At 40.9% G+C, this 18,179-nt stretch overlaps 3 protein-coding genes across 3 annotated transcripts in view; 1 reads left to right on the top strand and 2 right to left on the bottom strand.

Annotated features, from left to right (window-relative positions):
* Positions 1-13,177, top strand: part of LOC126568415 (apolipoprotein D-like) — a 177,361-nt gene extending 164,184 nt beyond the window's left edge. Inside the window, exon 5 of the mRNA XM_050224886.1 lies at positions 13,168-13,177. The gene's annotated coding sequence lies outside the window, so the exon portion shown is untranslated. The remainder of the gene's footprint in view (positions 1-13,167) is intronic.
* Positions 1-18,179, bottom strand: part of LOC126568615 (uncharacterized) — a 383,782-nt gene that overhangs the window by 213,484 nt on the left and 152,119 nt on the right. The window lies entirely within an intron of this gene.
* The window catches only part of LOC126567514 (UPF0598 protein CG30010), a 134,701-nt gene that overhangs the window by 37,126 nt on the left and 79,396 nt on the right, over positions 1-18,179 (bottom strand). The gene's annotated exons all lie outside the window — the stretch shown is intronic.

Here is an 18,179-nt window from a genome sequence, read left to right as displayed (position 1 = left end):
GGTGGGCCACGGTAACAATGGTAAATGATACATTACCGGCCGCTACCGACGGTTAGTGATGTTTACCCCGGGGCTCGGTTTGATTTTATTGTTGGAGCGTAAATTTTTCGTGTAAACAACCCGTGGCCACATTACCAAGAGACCGCCCGATTATTCATCGTCTGCGTACAGCACCACGTGTGAGATGGGTGTAGTACGTCTAGCTCCCGGGGGTGGCGGAAAGTGTTCATCGTGTCGTTACGTGTGATGGAACAGAATGGCAAGATATTTAGTGGAATTATTTAAATAGTTGAATGCTTCCGCCAGGGGACAAGGCCAATGATGCTGTTTGATTATGTGATGCTAGATGATGGTGTTAATGAGTTTTCGCATTTGTGAGTGAATTTTTGCTCTGGAATTCAGCACGTAGTGTTTGAAAACAGATGAGAAAACATATTAATTTGCCTAAAAACCATACGTAACAGGTAAATAGAAATGTACTGCACTATTTAGAACGGAAAATAGCATCACCATCTGGCGGATTTTATTCAAATTTACTCTTAGTTTCTATCGTACTGCTTCATACTGCAAACAAATCAATTTCTCGAGCAGGTCGTGTGTGAAAAACATATCAATTTGTACAAAAGCTGACAGTTTTCTTATTTGAAATAAATGTAAGGTGCAACAAAACAAACAAACCCGGAACCGGTCTTCTAACCCACCATACAATGCCAGTGCGGCGAGCAAGATGAAGACATAAATCTTATTGCAACATTACAATAACACCGAATGTCATTGCAGTGGTGGGCATCGTTAGTTGTCCATTGGAATAGATGCATTTGCTTTATTCTCTTTGCTTGGTGGTTTCTGTCTTTGTGTGACATGACTCCTACTCCGTGACCTGGAATCTAATTTTAATAGACTTTCAGTGCAAACATATTTATCATCATCGGAACATTGGTGGTGGAAATTGAAAAGATTCCGTGCGAAATAAACGACCAAACCTGGCTAGCTACCGTCAGTCAGCAATGCCACACGCTTTTTTTTTTTGGAAACGATGCGCGCGATTCCCCACGTTTCGCCATTGTAAGGTAACATCCAATTTACCATTTGTGTCAACTTCAATCGCATTGGCAAATCGTTTGACGGCACGGCGCTTCGAACGAATCGTGCACACAAACGAGCTTATCGCTGGTGTCGTATATTAGCAAACGAGTGAAACGAGTTCAAAAATCGGAACATCATGTTGCAGGTGCTGCTTTCTTTATGCTGCCGGTGTACCTTGACACGGTGTGCAGTACACTAAGCAGAAAGTACAAATTGCATTGAGCGAATGAGGTGATTTATTGCATCCAGGTGTGTTTGGGATAGTAAAAAGTCGTAATAAAATTGTTTCTGGCGGTAAATTTGTTTTATGAGTGTTATAAAATGGGTAATCAGCTTTCAAATTCAACAAAATGGAACGATGGGACAGCGTCCCATACTCATTACGTCTAGCCAAGTTCCAAACGCTCCAAACTTCCTGTACAGCCTGGATTGACCTGGATAAGATTGTACCTTAGTGATCGATCGTATCGCGTGAAAATGGACACTCACATCTAGCACGCTATCCACACCTCTTTTGGATCGGTTTTCCTCAAGGAAGCATCCTCGACCTACTGCTCTTTGTGCTATATATTCATGACGTGACAGTCGCGCTGACCACAACGTCTTCAGGCCATCTTGTGGAGCTCTGCGTTGAGATGTGTGCTGTTGTGACTTTCGCTAGAAAGTGATCTCCCCTTGGCTTCATTTACGCGTGGGACGGGCGGACTGTTATTGTACGAAAAAGCCAGAGCTTTAGGAGTGCTCTTTCGCAGTGAGTTGATCTTCCAGGACCAGCTAGAACACGTCGTCACCATGGAGAAAAAGCTGATAGGCCTACTGAAACAATTAGCACGAGGCTTCGACGATCTGGTCTCCTTTAAGCCACACTGTATTGGTCCTTTGTGCTGGAATACGCGTCCGTTGTGTGGTAGCATACTGCGGCACGTCCCCAGGCTCGTTTAGAGTCCATCAAGCGCAAATTTACCCATTATGAAGGTCGGTGCGCGCTATTAGGCATCGAATCGTTGAAGCAGTCCCGTCCCGGCGAGATCGCTCCGGGTTCGACCATTGCTTGACGTGGAGGAACGTCGTACCCGTTTTGGTTTATCGTTTGAGAACCACACTTACTAACTCCGTCCTCCTTCCTCTTACTAACAACCCCGACGATGTAACCGCAGTAGCTATAAGAAAGCTTCCAGAGGGCCATTTATGGTCGGTCGATTTTAATAAACAAATAACAACTAATAACACGTAAAAATCGTGGGAAGAGAGTTGAAAATATAGACATAGAATGCAGAAGAAAATCTCTATTAAAAGTTGTATATTTTAATTAAAAATCAACTAATCAAAGCTCTTCTTTAAATTGTATCCTTCGCCTTGTTAGCAATCGCTTTAAAAGAAAGGTCCGTTGAAAACCATATTGCATACTTCCCGGAGGTAATAAAATTAAGCCGATAGACATAATACTTTCATATTTACTAAAACATTTCCTAACCATGTCCAATGCATATCAAATTCAATATAAAATCCCTGTACGCAAAAAAAGGCAGAATGTTTACCAATGCAAACATTCTGTTTACACACACTTCACATTTCACAGTCCAGTGCTCGCCGTCACTCGCCGGAGCTTATGGAGATTACCAAATAACCGGGCGCTTTGGGCTCACTTTTCCACTTTTGCGTAGTCGTTCTCCACGGACGTGTACGTCTGGCATGCCGGTAGGATTTCAATCGCCATCAGCACACACACACACAAGCGCGCTGGCTGACCCGGGGAAGATATGAAAATAAAATATTGTACCCATCGTACGAACCCGATCATTGGGCTAATACTGGAGCGCACCAACGTCCTACCCGGTTCCTACGGTTCGGAATGTAATGGGAGAGAAAAATAGAGCCCAAGATAAGTGGACGTGGATAAATAAGTAGAAAAGGATCACATCTCGAGCAAACTTATCATCTGCTGGTGCTGCCACCACCATCCCGGTTGTCGTAAAAACTAGAAAATCACAACCATACACAAACCTTTCGTAGTGGCTGCGAGTCAATACCATTATACGATCGGTGGGTCGCTTGTCGGTTTCTGCTAGTCTACTGTTTTTTTTTTTTGTGCGTTGAGCTTTTACGTTCCCCGAGGCTGATCTCGGGTATCTCGACTGTAGGAAACCGGTGTAAAATAAAAGAACTAGCGCCGACGTCGCAAACCCGCGCTCCTGTTGGTGTTGTTTTGGGGTTGGGAATAGATCATATTCCGTGTGCGAAGTGGTTGGCCTTTTCGAGATGTTCCGTTCGTGTCCATACTCGGGTAGACCCTCGATTTGGATGGTATCGTAAAGCAAGGCAGCAAGGTTTCGCTGGGAATAAAACGAAACCTCTAGTCCATCACTCACGAACCGTGCCTTTGACCGCTGGTGTGCAACAAAACTTTGAATAGGAAAAAAGAAAATAAAGGAAAAAAAGGAGAGGCACACAGCTGTAGCGAGACAATGGTAACAAAAGAAGAGGCAACGTATAATCATAATAAATATAAAATTTGATTTAACATCCTTCGAACGATGGGAAGGAGACGGTTGAAATCGGAGCATAAGAAAAAATCTTCCAAACCGGACCGCACTTTGCGCTTCGATGCTTCTTCTGGTGGGTCTTCTCAACTTGGTATACTGAAAGGACTTTTGTCGGCTTTTTTTTGTGTTGTTACTGTTTTCTATAGTCGTAAAATATCAGCCGCAGCGTGACCGGGGAAATTCACTTCAAATGAGTGTATGTACAAACAATCGGTTTATGGTTGGCTTTTTTATGCTGATAAGGTGTTTGAGTACACTTTTATGGTTCAACTTAAGCTATTTTCGGTGTTTTAAGGTTAGCAAAATAATTTTTTGAGAGCCGTTTTTCCTCACACGCGCTCTAATCATTTAGGGGTCATGGAATGAAAACACACGTTTTATATTTATTTCAATTTGAATCTGTGTGTTTAAAGCATTCCTGCAGATTTCTGCCACCTTGCTCTGAATCAATTTATTCAGTCAAAAATCACACGCCACTTGCAAACGCTAATGCGCTGCTCATAATAAATACACGTACGCATTAATAACATATTTCAGGAAATTAAAGTCTACCCTCTGCGAGAACGTCAGCAGATTATTTTTGGTCACTAAATCCGTAACAAACTTATTTAATGCGTTTGACTACACCAACCATCATCATTATCGAAAGCGTATCGTAAAGCCGATTTTATTTTAATGCTCACTGATGTGCCTTTCGAACTATATATAGCGTAAATATTTTTTTGCTGCTTCCTGCTTCTAATCCGCTGCCTCTTACCATTAGTGTTCGATGTTCGGGGCTAAATGCTGACATCAATCTGACCACGGTGAGGCAATTATCATAAATTCACGTTATCTCCATCGCTGAAAAGGTCCTGCCGGAAGTTTCTAATGGATAAAACAGGCCGTGGGACGTTGTGTGGGAAGGATATGGGTGACAAATGGGATGACAAATTATATTAGTCTCATGAAGAATCTGATAAACCTATTAAAGTACATTGTTGTGGTCGATTTTTTAAAACCATTATTAGTGTGGATAAGGAAAACCAATGTTCAATGTTTTGTGGTAAAATATTTATATCATCAATAAAGCATGAATCGAGACGATCGTTTGCACTGTGCTGAGTAAGATCTAAATCAGTGTAAAGCTTTTGTTGGTACCAACTGGTACACATTGCGGTAGATTCATCCAGCCTGATAGCACAACTGGACTGATTTATTCTCCTAAGCAATGCATACGTTCAATTGTTGTCTACAGCAGACGTTGTTCTATTCCATTTGAGAGCAATATTTAAATTTATCTTCGTACAACACATTCTGCTCCTAGTGTTGAGCAAACCACTGAAAAGCCACCCGATACATCCCGATGGTAGAAGGTACACGTTCTTGCGGTAAACAGAAACCAGTTTACCGCACACATAAGATTATAAATCAATTTCCTTGCCCGGCGTACATGGGGAATGGTAGATGATGTATTTTACACCATCGTTCTTACCATCAACCACATGCTTTACTGCACCGTAGGAGCTATCCAACATCAATAGTTTAACCTAAGTTGCTGTGGCACTATGAGTCACATTTGTGAATCGATCATTTTAAACAGCTTTCATTGCATCCGATTGAATCCATTTATTGAAGTGACTAATACGACCAATTTTTTTTATTGAAATGCGTTTGATGAATTCACATTCAGCGATGCTTTTCAATTTGAAAATGTATTTGCTTTGATTAATTTGGAACAGCATGAATAAGTTTGTGGTTGAGGGGCATATTTTTTATGGTATCGATTGAAAGACACACAATTGTGTTGATGGAAAACCTTTAAAATTCGTCAAGCCACACAGTGTAAATGTACTTAAACATGATTCGTAATAAAATTACCCATCTTATTCGTGTGAAAGACTGGGCGCCTCCATCAATGTTTAATCACGTTTTATTTGTATAATTTAAAAGCTAATTAAAAACTTATTCGAAAACGCAAAGATGGTCCATAATTTGTTATTGAATTTTGTCAAAATTTCAAATCCATTTTATTTATCGAAATATTCAAATCCTTCTTCAATTTCCCAAATTTTACTATGAGGCACCATGCGTCTCCATTATTATGTGAGCTCGTGTTTCTCGTACGAGAAGCATCATGATCGTGACGTTTTGTTTTCTTCAAATTTTCGCAGCAAAGGTAAGAAGTTTCTCTCCACAATCAAAGTTAGTAGCCGGGCAAGTAATGACAAAATTAATATCACCGCTCAAGGAAAGCAAGCACGCTTTTAAGGCAGATCATTTTCTGCTTCTACACTCTCGCAACGAAACCCATCCAACGAACATCTTTGCTATCGTTTCCATCATCACTCATCAAACGGAGCCGCCATTGATAAAACCAAACATATCGCTTACACGTCTGAACTTGTCGGCGAGCGATAAGAGATGAACGGGTTTTAATCATTCACTTGGTTGTTTGCTTTGGTTTAATGGAAGACTGATCCAGCTGCATCCACGAAACAGGCTTGGGCAAGGGAAAAGAAGCTGACGGGAGTGGGACGAGAACATGAATCTTGCCATTTTCATTCATTTGCGCTAGTAGAGGTATTTTTTGTCGAATCCGTTGTGTTTCATCCTGATTCGGGGAACGTTTTGAACGGGAAAGCAATTACTTTAATGTACGACGTCACTGTCTGTAGTTACTGCTGACAGTTAGTGGAGAGCGGAGTGTTCGTATTTGGGGCTTTTGCATACTTTCTTTGCACAGGGATTGTTTTTTTTTTAAGTGGCTTTAGCTTGCAAACACGAGTTAGATTAATAAAAAAAATGGAAGTTGAACATGTAGCCCGTAGTTGAGGAAGTTATACATGAAAATATTGCAGATTTATTCCTGAAAAGAATAAGATATTAAAAAATAACGTTTGTATAATATTCGTTCATTTTTAAAAAGCATCAAACGGAGTCTGGCTATAAAAGCAGTTCATGATATTATTTCGAAATGATAAATTATAATAAGCCACAAGATTTAGTAACACTTTAGTGTTGGTTTATGATCTTCAACACTTTTCGTAATTTATCGTCTTGATTGCTACTATCAACTCATCAAGGAAAATGTACATTTATCAGGACACTAATAAATGATTTGCCACAACAATCTTCGCAATGATTTTGTTAGCTCAAGCAATACAACCTAATGTTTCGTACGTGTATCCCAAAAAAACACTTTCATCACGCAGAAAGAAACCGCAAAAGCTTCACAATCGTATCGCCGGGCAATAAAAGTATTCACTTCGTTATGACCATAAAACACTCTCCAACACCATGTGTCCGGCATGACTGACAAGCGGTCCACAGGGTGGCAGGAAATACAGGAATGTTATGATTTATGATGCGTACCGTCATTAACATGATGCGCTTTTTCACACCCCGCCAGCAACTTAATTGCGCTGATTTTCGTTTTATTGCCGTTGATGTGGGGAAGCTTTCCCTCTCCGACGAATCTGCTCCGAAATTAGCTGTTGATTAGAAATTGGTGGCCAATTGGAAATGAGAAAGTGTAACGAACGATTCCGTTACTGAATGAGAATGGGTGAGTTTGGGGTTTATCGATGGGCATTTTCTGCCATGCGCTTCAGCGCTTCAAGATTACAACATCGTACAACTGTAGTCGAAAATATGAAATTAGTTTTATTATCAGTGTAGCAATTCATATGCGGTACAATGACCTGAACTGTGGCGGTGGGAATAAAATGGGAATAAAAACATATACACAGAGCTGTGGAACAGGGCAGCAACCTTATCGAGCAATTCTATGCATATTGATGGTCGTAGGTGTATTTTTGACGTCCCCATCGCTTGACAAATTGTATAAATTTTTGTTCTTCCAACCACATTTAATGAAAATATTTTAAAGCTTTTCTGCCGTAATTTTTTCCGAACCAGTGTAGTATACCATCAATATGATAATTAACAACTTTTATTGTGAAATTTTTCATACGTTTAAATACATGTGTATGCCCAAAAGGGACGGGAAAGTTAATCGTATTTTAATTATGCCCTTTTCTCGCATAACAACACGCTCGTATTTCACCGTCCCAATTCGGTGAGTTTCACTCACCTAACAAAAACAAAAAAAAAAGGTAAATATTTAAAAAATTGGCACAGGACGTGCTGGCGGGGAGACAGGAGAGTGAAAATGATGCATTAATGTTTATTGCTAACGAACCAACTGTGTCATCAGGATGGGTAGGCGGTACTTAAAATGAAATCCGATCGTTTACACGCTGTGCTGTGTCTTTTTGATTACTTAAATTTAAAACATTTCCAGTGGAAAAGAGGTTTATTACTATCTGAACTTCTGTAGGCTTTTTCTTGGGCTCTTTAGTTTATTACAGAAAACTATTGAAAAGAATAACGCAGAGTCGAGTTATTACGATTGAACAGATGATTTGATGCGGGAGAAAATCGTAATAAATTTGTTACTTTTCAATATATTAAATTGAAATGAAAATGAAATATTATAGTAAAATAACATTCCGAGAAGTTGAGTCATTTTTGCCATCGTATTTCCATCCTTTTGATAAGCGGAATCAGGTAACCACAAAGAAACGTGAAAATGTAACGCTTCGTAACGCTCCCTTAAATATTTCTCTCTGTGTTGCTATGCTCGCGGATATGACCGAAATATGCAGATCGTCGCCAGACCTATATAACATGCATGTATAATACAACAGTCGAGTTATATGGCCTGGCCGTATCCCTGAAACATTTTTTGTGAGGCAACTAAAATAAGTCGCAGTTTTTCTGTCACAATTGATGTTGTATCTGACCAGCTCCACAAGAGTTTTCAATAAATTTAGTCACGGAGTCATCATCTGACTTCCCTGGCACGATTCGCTACCTGTTTCAGCGTCAAGCGCTTACTTAGTAACGCGCTCGCCGTTACACTTTGTACGCCACGTCAGTTGCACATGGAACAGGCCGCTTTAAACCATCATTCAGCTCGGGCCCCGATGGTGTTTCCTACGAGAATCCTCAAGCAGTGCGGTACGTCTATGGCTCCTCATATGGCAAAAATCTTCAGCGCATCTCTACACACAGGTATTATTCCAGCCTCCTGGAAAGTATCTTGCTTATCACCTACCTACACGAAGGGCTGCAAAAATGATCAAAAATAGTTTCAAACTATCGTGTCATAGCTTCATTGTGTGCTTCTGCTAAGGTGGTTGAGCTTCTGCATCACGAGACTCTATTAGCCTCATTAGTCCCAGAGGCAGATCTTCATTAACCATTTACCCATCCACCCCCCCCTCCCCCTTTACCAAAACTGATGTTACCTATGTCCCTTGGTATGTAGTGTGTAGAATTTTAGACTCCTTAATGACTCTATTCCCAATGCCATTTCCGCTTTTCTTTAGCCTCAGAAGGGCTAAAATTGCCTCTACTAAGCTCGCAGCTACATCAGCATTTATTAACACGGTTTTGTGACCAAAAGATCGAACAAACCATTGGACACTGATAGCGAGGAGTTTTTTTTTTTTTGTTTCGATGGAAGCGAGGGGAGCCTTCAATAGAGTGCCTCAATGCCGTTCTACTTGCTAAGCTCGATAGGCTAGCATTAAGAAACCATGTAGGTGACATGGTCGTGATCGTATCACGTTGATCGTTCTTATGCAATAAGGTTGAGCTCATACATCTCCAGAACTTTCAGTACTTGTTGTGGGGTTACTTAGGACATTTATCTCGGGCTGTTTGTCGCTACATATAAACTAACTTCCTGATGGCAACTTTCCGTTATATGCAGATGAAGCAAAAGATATCCACCAAATTCGTACGCCAGAGGAACATCTATTTCTCTTACCCCCCCCGCACTGTATGCACTGATCAATGCGTTATCATCACCTTTAGCTGATTATGAGCTCCTACTCTCCTCTGCTATGAACTAAATGGGCAGATCCTCGTGAGTTCTTTGAAAATTGTGTCAAAGTTCTAAACGTGTTTATTGATACGAGTCTGTCTTTCGAGGAACAGCTCGATCATGTCAAGAGTGCAATCAATTGCTAGGTTGAAAACATAACTCAGGAATTCCGTGATCCCTTTTGCACTAAAACGTTATACTGCTCCCTGGTTCATCAATCGATCGCTGAACAATACCAAGAGGGTTAATCAATCCATCGGCTAGCTAAATTTATGATACAGAATGAAGTGTTAAATATTTGTTGATAAAATTTGCTCTTGTGAAAACGAAAACCAATCTTCCCTGGTTCCCTTTTCTTTAAGCATCACTTTTTCTTTTAAAAAGTATTTGCCTTTAAATACACAATACCTTCATTCTCATTTCATTCTTCCCTATTGGAGCATAAGTAAAGCGATAAAATCATTCTTAAACTTTTTTATTAAACACTGCATAACATTTCCATAGCGAATCTTGCCATCTTGCTCCAGCATCTGGCACGATGGCGTACTTATGTTTAACAGCTTCATCAATGACCCTAATACCGTTGTCGGTGGAGAAAACCGTTTATACCTTTTGTGCCCGTTTGTTTAATATTCACCGGGAAGCTTACGACTGGTCCGAGTGAGTCCTGGCCGGAGTTGTTATTAAATTCCCATGCTGTGCGTCAGTGTCGTCCTTTGCACCGTCTTTGCTGCGTGGGTGTGTGTGTGATTGTGCCAGTGTGTATAGTCCAAAATTAATGAACACAGTGAAAACATTCCTGCCACGGGTAAAAGACGGTAGGTGTTTGGTGTCTCTAGTTCGGTGCGAAAATGGTGTTTGAATTCCATGAAAATTTACCGTGCGACTTTAATCCTTAGTAGAGTGAGAAACGCTAGGAGTAAAGTGCAGAGGAATGATCTTTCTGGAGTTTTTGCTTCATTTGCTCCTTATCATATTTAGAGTACATTTTACTATGAACCAAAAAAGAAAAAGGATGTGTTTGTACTCATTTCGAGCCATTGATCTTACTTTTTCGTCCCTAGAGTCACATTTACTAAGATGTTCAATCACCATAAATGTCCCGTAGGGAATTGGAAATGGCTCTTACAATTCTTAATACCTTGCACATCCTAAAACGGACACTGAAAGGATTTTTAATACAAAAACCCCTCTTTCAAAGCTTTTAAAGCGCTATTGAAACACTCGCATTCAAGCGAACACCATCAACATAAACTGAACTAGCACTAGTTTCCGGAAGCGGTCTTGGTGAGCTATTGGTGGGTAAGACGTGATGTTGCTGACCATAAAAACGCTGGTACTGACCGTTAGAAGATGGTGTCCGACTACCGGAAGCGGATCTTTAGTATAGTTGGGTTTCATGAGCTCTTTCTAAATAGATTTTCACCCTCGCGTGGACTAAGGTTTAATTTTCCTGCCAAAATCGTTTTTTAAGTTTATGATAAGATAACATGGAATTGGATATATTTAGAAAAGGAGATTTTTAAAATAATTTAACTAAAATTGATGAAAATATTATTTTCAAAAATAGACCAAAAGCTTTTATACATCCAAAAGAGTGTAACACAACAACAACAAACAATGGTCGAAACAAAAACATTCCTTAAATTGTATTTCTCAACAAAAGCTCCATGTTCTAGACTCTAGCCATTCCTCCTCTCAACACCCTTTCCATCATCAACTACCGGAAGTGACACTTTAAGTGAAAGTCATAAAGTTAGCGACACGAATGCGACACTGGAGCAAGATTATAGCCAACCAGGAGGCTGGCTGCTAAGGACGAAATCATGCGAAATAGCTGCCCAAGAAAAATGACCTTTTCCACCACGCACACGGGTCACGGTTTTGATGCGAACGACAGCAACAACTTCCACTCACTCACTTACTCTAGCCGAACAAACCGGAAGAGTAGGAATGAAAAGGGGAGCGAAGGAAAACAATCAAACCGGAAGTGAATTGATCAAACGAACAAAACACTCCGGACACAACTTTCCTCCCCTTGCCCGTTGTGCTTTTTTCTACCTCATTTTGTTGTTTTGGGCTGTCGTAAAAAGCGTCCGATCCTTATGGTTCTTAACGTGCGCGCCCTTTTGCGCTGTAAAAAGTGGTAATAAAAACGTGAAATGGTAATTAAAATTGATCCCAGCGGGAGCGGGAATGAAACGTGCGGCATCACTTTAGCGACAGTTGATCGGTCTGCCGTTGTCGAAGCCGTTCAATCTGTCAACTGGAAGCAAGTTTCACCAACTAAAAACGGTGCCGGCCACCGCTCTGGTTGCAAGATAAATGACGCAAATGAAGAGAAATGTGCCCCGGCATTGGGTACATTGAATTTTCCGACACATTGTCTTATCGACGCGACGCGAGCGCGGCTACGAGCGAGCAATTGTTTATTGTTTTGCCGAAAACCCCTCCTTTGGTGAATTTGGTTTGGTGGGTTCGATCTTGAGTGTGCAAGTGCAGAAGAAGAGCAGGTTTTGGAGACGTTTTTGATGGTTTTGGTAAAGGGTTACGGGGTCGTGCTTGTCGATGAAGTGATTGGCACGCGGACGGCACGAACAACAAACTATGTACGAAATTTTCCAACCATGTGGAAACGGTCAATGTGCGCTATTCGTCTTTTATGTTTACACCTCCCCCCCCCCCCCCCCCCCTTTCCGAAACGCTTGAAACTTGAACAGCACGTGGCCTAAGCGAATCCTCCTGGAATGTCGATTGGAAGTTTGGGAGACGACGAAATAAAAAGACGACAGAAGAAAAAGGTCAGTTTTTGGACATTTTTCTCACAAATGGATTTTTGTTCCGTTGTTCGGGTGTGATAGAAAATTTCACATTACTCTTCATATCCGTTTGCTGAGTGATGGGTTGGCGGTGATAATTTTCCGACAGCTTAAGCAACACCTTCAAGCACTTGTGTATTTAGTGTAATGTCGAATGGGAAGCGTTTTGAACGGTGGTTATTTATGCGATTGCGAATGTGTTTTCCTTGGACTTCAAAGCTAAACTTCGGTGGCAACATTGTTTTCGCGTGATTGAAAGCGTTTGACCTGGGCGGACAATGATTTTGGTTGGTTTATGGTGGACTATTTTTAGCTGAGATTTTCGTCTTTTCGCTGCTGTATGGTTTGTAATTATTTGTTGTTACAGTGATTTATTTAAGTGTTTTAGGGGTGAAATAAACTTGTGTTCGGTAACGTATGGTTGCACATTTATTATGTACACAAAGGTGAAAAGGGAAACGTTCGCTGCTCCAAAATGTCCTATTGATTATTTCATCCTAAATATTTGTTCCTTCGAGCTACAACTCCTGAAGTTATGCAATCGTTGTTAAAATGGTTGAATGTTAGGATATAATATGTTTCCTATTTTGGATTACCAGCGGAATTGTCCCATCAAGAAAAATTAAAATGTTTATATAATTGCAGACATTTAGGCGTCCTGATTCACTGATGATTGTGAGATTCACAAAATGTTTTACGCTAACAAGCTGCTAATATTAGCCTTATTGATTATAACGATCATTAATTAAGGCTGGATTGTAATATTATCAATATAAAACTAATCCTAAAAACAATAGTGAAAAATAGTAGCCAGAATACTTTAAAGGCCAAGACGAAAAGGAAGCAGATAGAAGAGGAGGTTTATCTGAAGACAGAAATAACGAAAAATTAAGAAAACAAAAAAAGGATAAGAGGAAGTATTTCGAGATCAATAGCGGACGATAGATGCGAACGGAAGAAGTACAGAGCCAACATTAAAATGGCCAGTGAAATAATCGAAATGCCGGAAATAAGCCAGGTGTGAGTCAATAGAAGTAAATAATGTGCGGAGTACAGGAATCGTTAGAGGTGGACAAGGACGAAAGGAACGTGTGGGAACGTATAGAGGAGCGAGAGACGACGTCGGTGACTGTTTCAGTCTTGGTTCCAGTGATGTTAGCTCTAAAATTACACACACACACACACACACACACACACACACACACACACACACACACAAACCGGGCCGTAAAGGCAATCCCTGAAGGGTTTCATACAATACTGACATACTCGAGTATTGGGCGGACGAGTCAGAGAACTTCACGGATAATCTTTTTATTAATCCATGGGACCAATAAGCTGAGCTGAGCAAGCTCAAGATATGGTCGTCAAAAAGCAGTTTCACGTCGAGTGCTACTCTTAGGTCCTGAATGTAGCATACACGGCTAATATAACTTCACAAGCTATTAATTTTTCCTTTGGTGTTGCAGTACGCCTGTTGAAACAGCAAATCGAACCCCATTCGGATCGATCCACGACAGGACTCCCCTTTCAGCTATGAGAAAAATTAGGTCGAGGTATCCAGAAAATACTTCCTCAAAATATTATGACCTTTTGAAGTTGTTGTGCGAACGGAGACCTAGAAAAAGATAACTATGTCTCAATATTCGTCCTAATTCATCCGTGACATTCCTTAATATTAAGCAGACAGAAACAGCATTAGTCATCAAAATAGTCTAGCAAATTTTTACGATCTGTACCTCCCAATAGTTTTTAACAAATTATTGCTAAAGCCATGTCAGTATACCGGTCGTCCAAAATTAAGGTTGATCACTACAGAAGAACATAATTCAATTGGAATTATAAACGCCTAAATGTAGGCAAAAACATGAACTTTGTTTAAAATTAATCTTCGGGTAACAAGATTTATGTAATCTATACTTAATTTCAGTTTATTTAAGTAAAAGAAATAGTTTTAAAGGATGAATACGGCCTTAAGTTCCTAAAAAAGACTTACAAAGTGCCTCGTCTTTAGTAATAAATTTATTACTTTTAAAGAACACAGCCTCATCTCTGCACTGTCCGCCTGTCTGTATAATTTGAGCTTAAAAATAACAAAACGGTAATATGAATTAGCTTTCACGTCATTGCAACAATGTGTGACGTGAGCACTTTTTAATACGTGACATTGAAGCGTGTTTTAAAAGCTCTAATTATATGGCTGTCATAAGAAGGATTATGGGCGAGTATCTGAGTATCAATGAGAGCTACGTCATAAGCAGCAAAATGACGTCTTTGCTCGTCATGACGTAGCTTTCATAGTAGAATCCAATCGATTGAATGGCACATTGATTTGGATGTATTTTATTCAATCCCAAAAACAGTTTATTTTTTGGCTAATTGAAAAGTAGAAGCACTACTTCCAGTAAGCTGCCTTGTCGATAACAATCACTTAACTATCTGCTGTTTTTGAGATGAATGAAACATTTTCTGGAGTACGCTGCTTCCATTAAACCTCATAATTAATGCAATAATGTTTCGAGCTTACATCCTTATGCTCAGTGCTTCGTCGCAGCAACAAATACCTCTTTTTCAAACAAAGCTCTCATTCACCATGCAACCGATAAGCATTGCACCGCTCCTGGTACTAGTGTGCTGTGTGTCGAACGCATTTACTCAGTGGTTTGACAGCTTACTAAGCTGTAACATCGATAAAGACAACTGCAAGTGGTTCTGTGATGAAAACTTACCCATGGTCAATCGTACCCCTAGTGGAGCCTTTGAGACGGAGTATTTATCCTCGATACTGCATCAACCGTTGAATGTGAGAGAACACTCGATGTTTACGATTCCCGGCGTTCAGCACCATTGTTTCCAGCTTTCGGTACAGTGTGCAGCACCTCACCGCAAGGATGCGTCCAACAAAACGCGCGTGCTTCTGTTAAACATTCGCTGCAATCATTTTGTCGTATCCTATGAAGCGCACTTCGACGAACAGTACCAATGTTACGAAGCGAGTCTACAGCACATGACGCATCATTTGTGGAAACCGATGACAAAGTGCAAGACCCTAAACTTTCGAAAATGTCAAGTACAGGGAGACGGACATCGGTATCTACTGCTTTCGCAATGTGTGAAAGAAGTGATGCGAAAAAAAATTAATAGAATTGCTTACTGGTTGTTTGTAAACAAGCGTAACACTCCGCAGCAAAACAGGAAGCTTATGCGGCAACTGTCGCTGCCGGAGGACCTCATGAAGGCGTACAAAGAAAGCTACAGTACGAGTGAACGGAGATCCTGCAGATGTGATCTGTTCGAGCGTTACATACGAGCATACAAGCAATGCAACTCGCGGTTTAATGTACCGATTACGGGTAAGGAGGGCACGGCACAACCGATAACGAGAGATAAAACGGACCGGGTTGTGCTGACGGATTGGGCACCGACCTTGGAGATGCAGTTGTTTATGATGTTGTGGCTATTTGTGGCGGCTAACGTTGGTGTAGTGTTCTGTGCTGTCTATTTACATTTCCGAAGATATGTGGAGGAATTGCTATAAGCGACTTAAACTTAACATTTTTATATTATTATATTTTTCCTACTAGTTGGAGATAACAAATGCCGATGTTCTAAGCTCTCTAATAGCGCTGACGGTCCAATGTTCCTCCCAAATTGAGCTTAGGCCTGACAGTTGTGCAACCAACTTAATCCTCATGGGGCATTAGAAATGTCTCGTTAATGTACGAACAAGTTTAAGCTTAGTCACACACTTCTGCTGTTTTGTGTAATGTTAAGTGAATAAACGAATCCAACGCGTAGAATGGTTCATAATTTATTCAATCGCCATTACTAACGAGAAGGACTCATATTTCCGTTAATGTTCACCATAGAATGGTTCGGGTGACCTTTGGCAATCGAAGAAACAATCAGTTTCAAGCATCACCCCCAACGATGCGGCTGAGACGGTTATTATATTGGCTACTACTTCTGATGTGGTTCATTTGTCTCCAAGCGCTAGAGGACGGTGGGATAGGAAACTGTGTCAAAGTACCTCTCAACTGCACTCCGTTCTGTGATAGAGATCTGCCGCTAGTCAACCGATCATCGAGTGGAGCGTTCGAGACGGATTATCTAATCTCGATAAGATTTCAACCACTGAAAGAGATGTACACCCAACGGCATACGATGTTCATCACTCCGGGCATTCAACCACGCTGTCTCGAGCTTTCGTTGCGATGTGGAGCTAGAAGACACTATCGAAATTACAACGACACGATGCCCACAAATTACAAACGTACCATACAGCTAAGCTTTCGCTGTGAGCACACGGTCGTGAAGTATGTGATGTACTATCAATCACCACAAGAGTGTTACATGATAGTACTTGATCACATGAACCACAAAAAGGCCATAGCTTGCAACGTAGGTCAAACGCGACCCTGTCAGCTGCTAGGCGACGGTTATCACTATCTACTCCTGCTCTACTGCTTCAAGCACGTGTATCGGGGAGAGCTTCGGGAGAATGCGTACTGGTTGTTTGTGAACAAGCGCAACACACCCGAACAAAATGCGCAGATCATGCAGCAACTATCCATGCCCAATCCAGCACAGCAAACGCCCAGCTACAGTCGTACCGATGCCAGTGGGAAGCTCATCTGCCGATGTGACATATATCAACGTTACATAGGCAGGATCAGACAGTGTCAAAGACCGTTTTTACAGCCCAACACGGAACAGGCAGAGCAGAAATCGAAAAACAGCGAACTGGACATTATCGTCAAGTTGCCGCGCCTTTCGGCGACGAACCATATGACAAGCGAACAGTGGAGCTGGTTTCTGGTCAAATGTGTGCTGATTGTTGGTGCGTTTGGTGCTGCCTCGTTTACGCTTTACATTCAGCTTGAACGGAGCGCAGAAGAGCAGCTGGCCGGTGGCAGTGTGCACGTACGAACCGATGCAGTTAAAATTAAGTTTATTAAGGTACAGGAAAGCGTTGAATCGGAAACGTAAATTGTTATTATTTGATTGGAGTGCAATGGATCGCAATTTTAGATGTTATTAAGTGCAACGCGGATTAAGTGCGGTGCAAATAAATGCGTAAAGATTGATTTTTGGTTCATTTTTTTATGTTTTTTTAATGCTATTAGTTGGATTGTTTAATCTTTTTTTTGTATGTCACCGACAACATTTACAAAATTTCTCCACGATTTAAAAGAGTATGAGCACACAGTTGCAGCGAGAACGATGATGCATCATCGATCAGCGCGCCATGAAATATGCAATTTATTTTTCAATGCGTATATTGCAAGTTTGAACGTCATTTTAAGAGACATATATAGCCTGATAATCGTCGGCTTCGTTATGTCCCCTTCTCGTCAGGATATTCAATTTATCGATGGACAAAGGTGAGATCCTGGCCATTTGGAAGACGTCATGGATGATTCCTCTGTAAAAAAAGGGCGATAGGAAGCAGGTTCCAGCTACAGAGGCATCACATCAATGTGCGCGAGTGTCAAAGTAATGGAAATAACCGCCAATGAATGTATCCTTAATGCGTCTCTAGGCTACTTGAAGAAGGAACAGCACGGTTTCATGCCTAAACGTTCCACCTCTACAAATTTAGTACGATTTGTCACTGTATGTGTGAACCGCATGGACCAGGGTTTTCAAGTCGCTTGCATATACACCGATCTGAGAGCCGCCTTCGATAGCATATCGCACGATATACTAATGAATAAACTCCAAACGCGGGGCTTCTCAAAATCAATCCTAGCTTGGCTGAACTTCGTAATCGAACGTATCGTGTGAAATCCATTGCTGTTTATTTTATACATAAACGACGTATGCTCTCTTCTACCTGACAACTGCTATAGCGTA

Source organism: Anopheles maculipalpis, chromosome 2RL, assembly GCF_943734695.1.
Source record: "Anopheles maculipalpis chromosome 2RL, idAnoMacuDA_375_x, whole genome shotgun sequence".
Classification (NCBI taxonomy): Eukaryota; Metazoa; Arthropoda; class Insecta; order Diptera; family Culicidae; genus Anopheles; species Anopheles maculipalpis.
The sequence above is the reverse complement of the archived record's forward strand: the minus strand, read 5'-3'. Positions and strand labels throughout refer to the sequence as shown.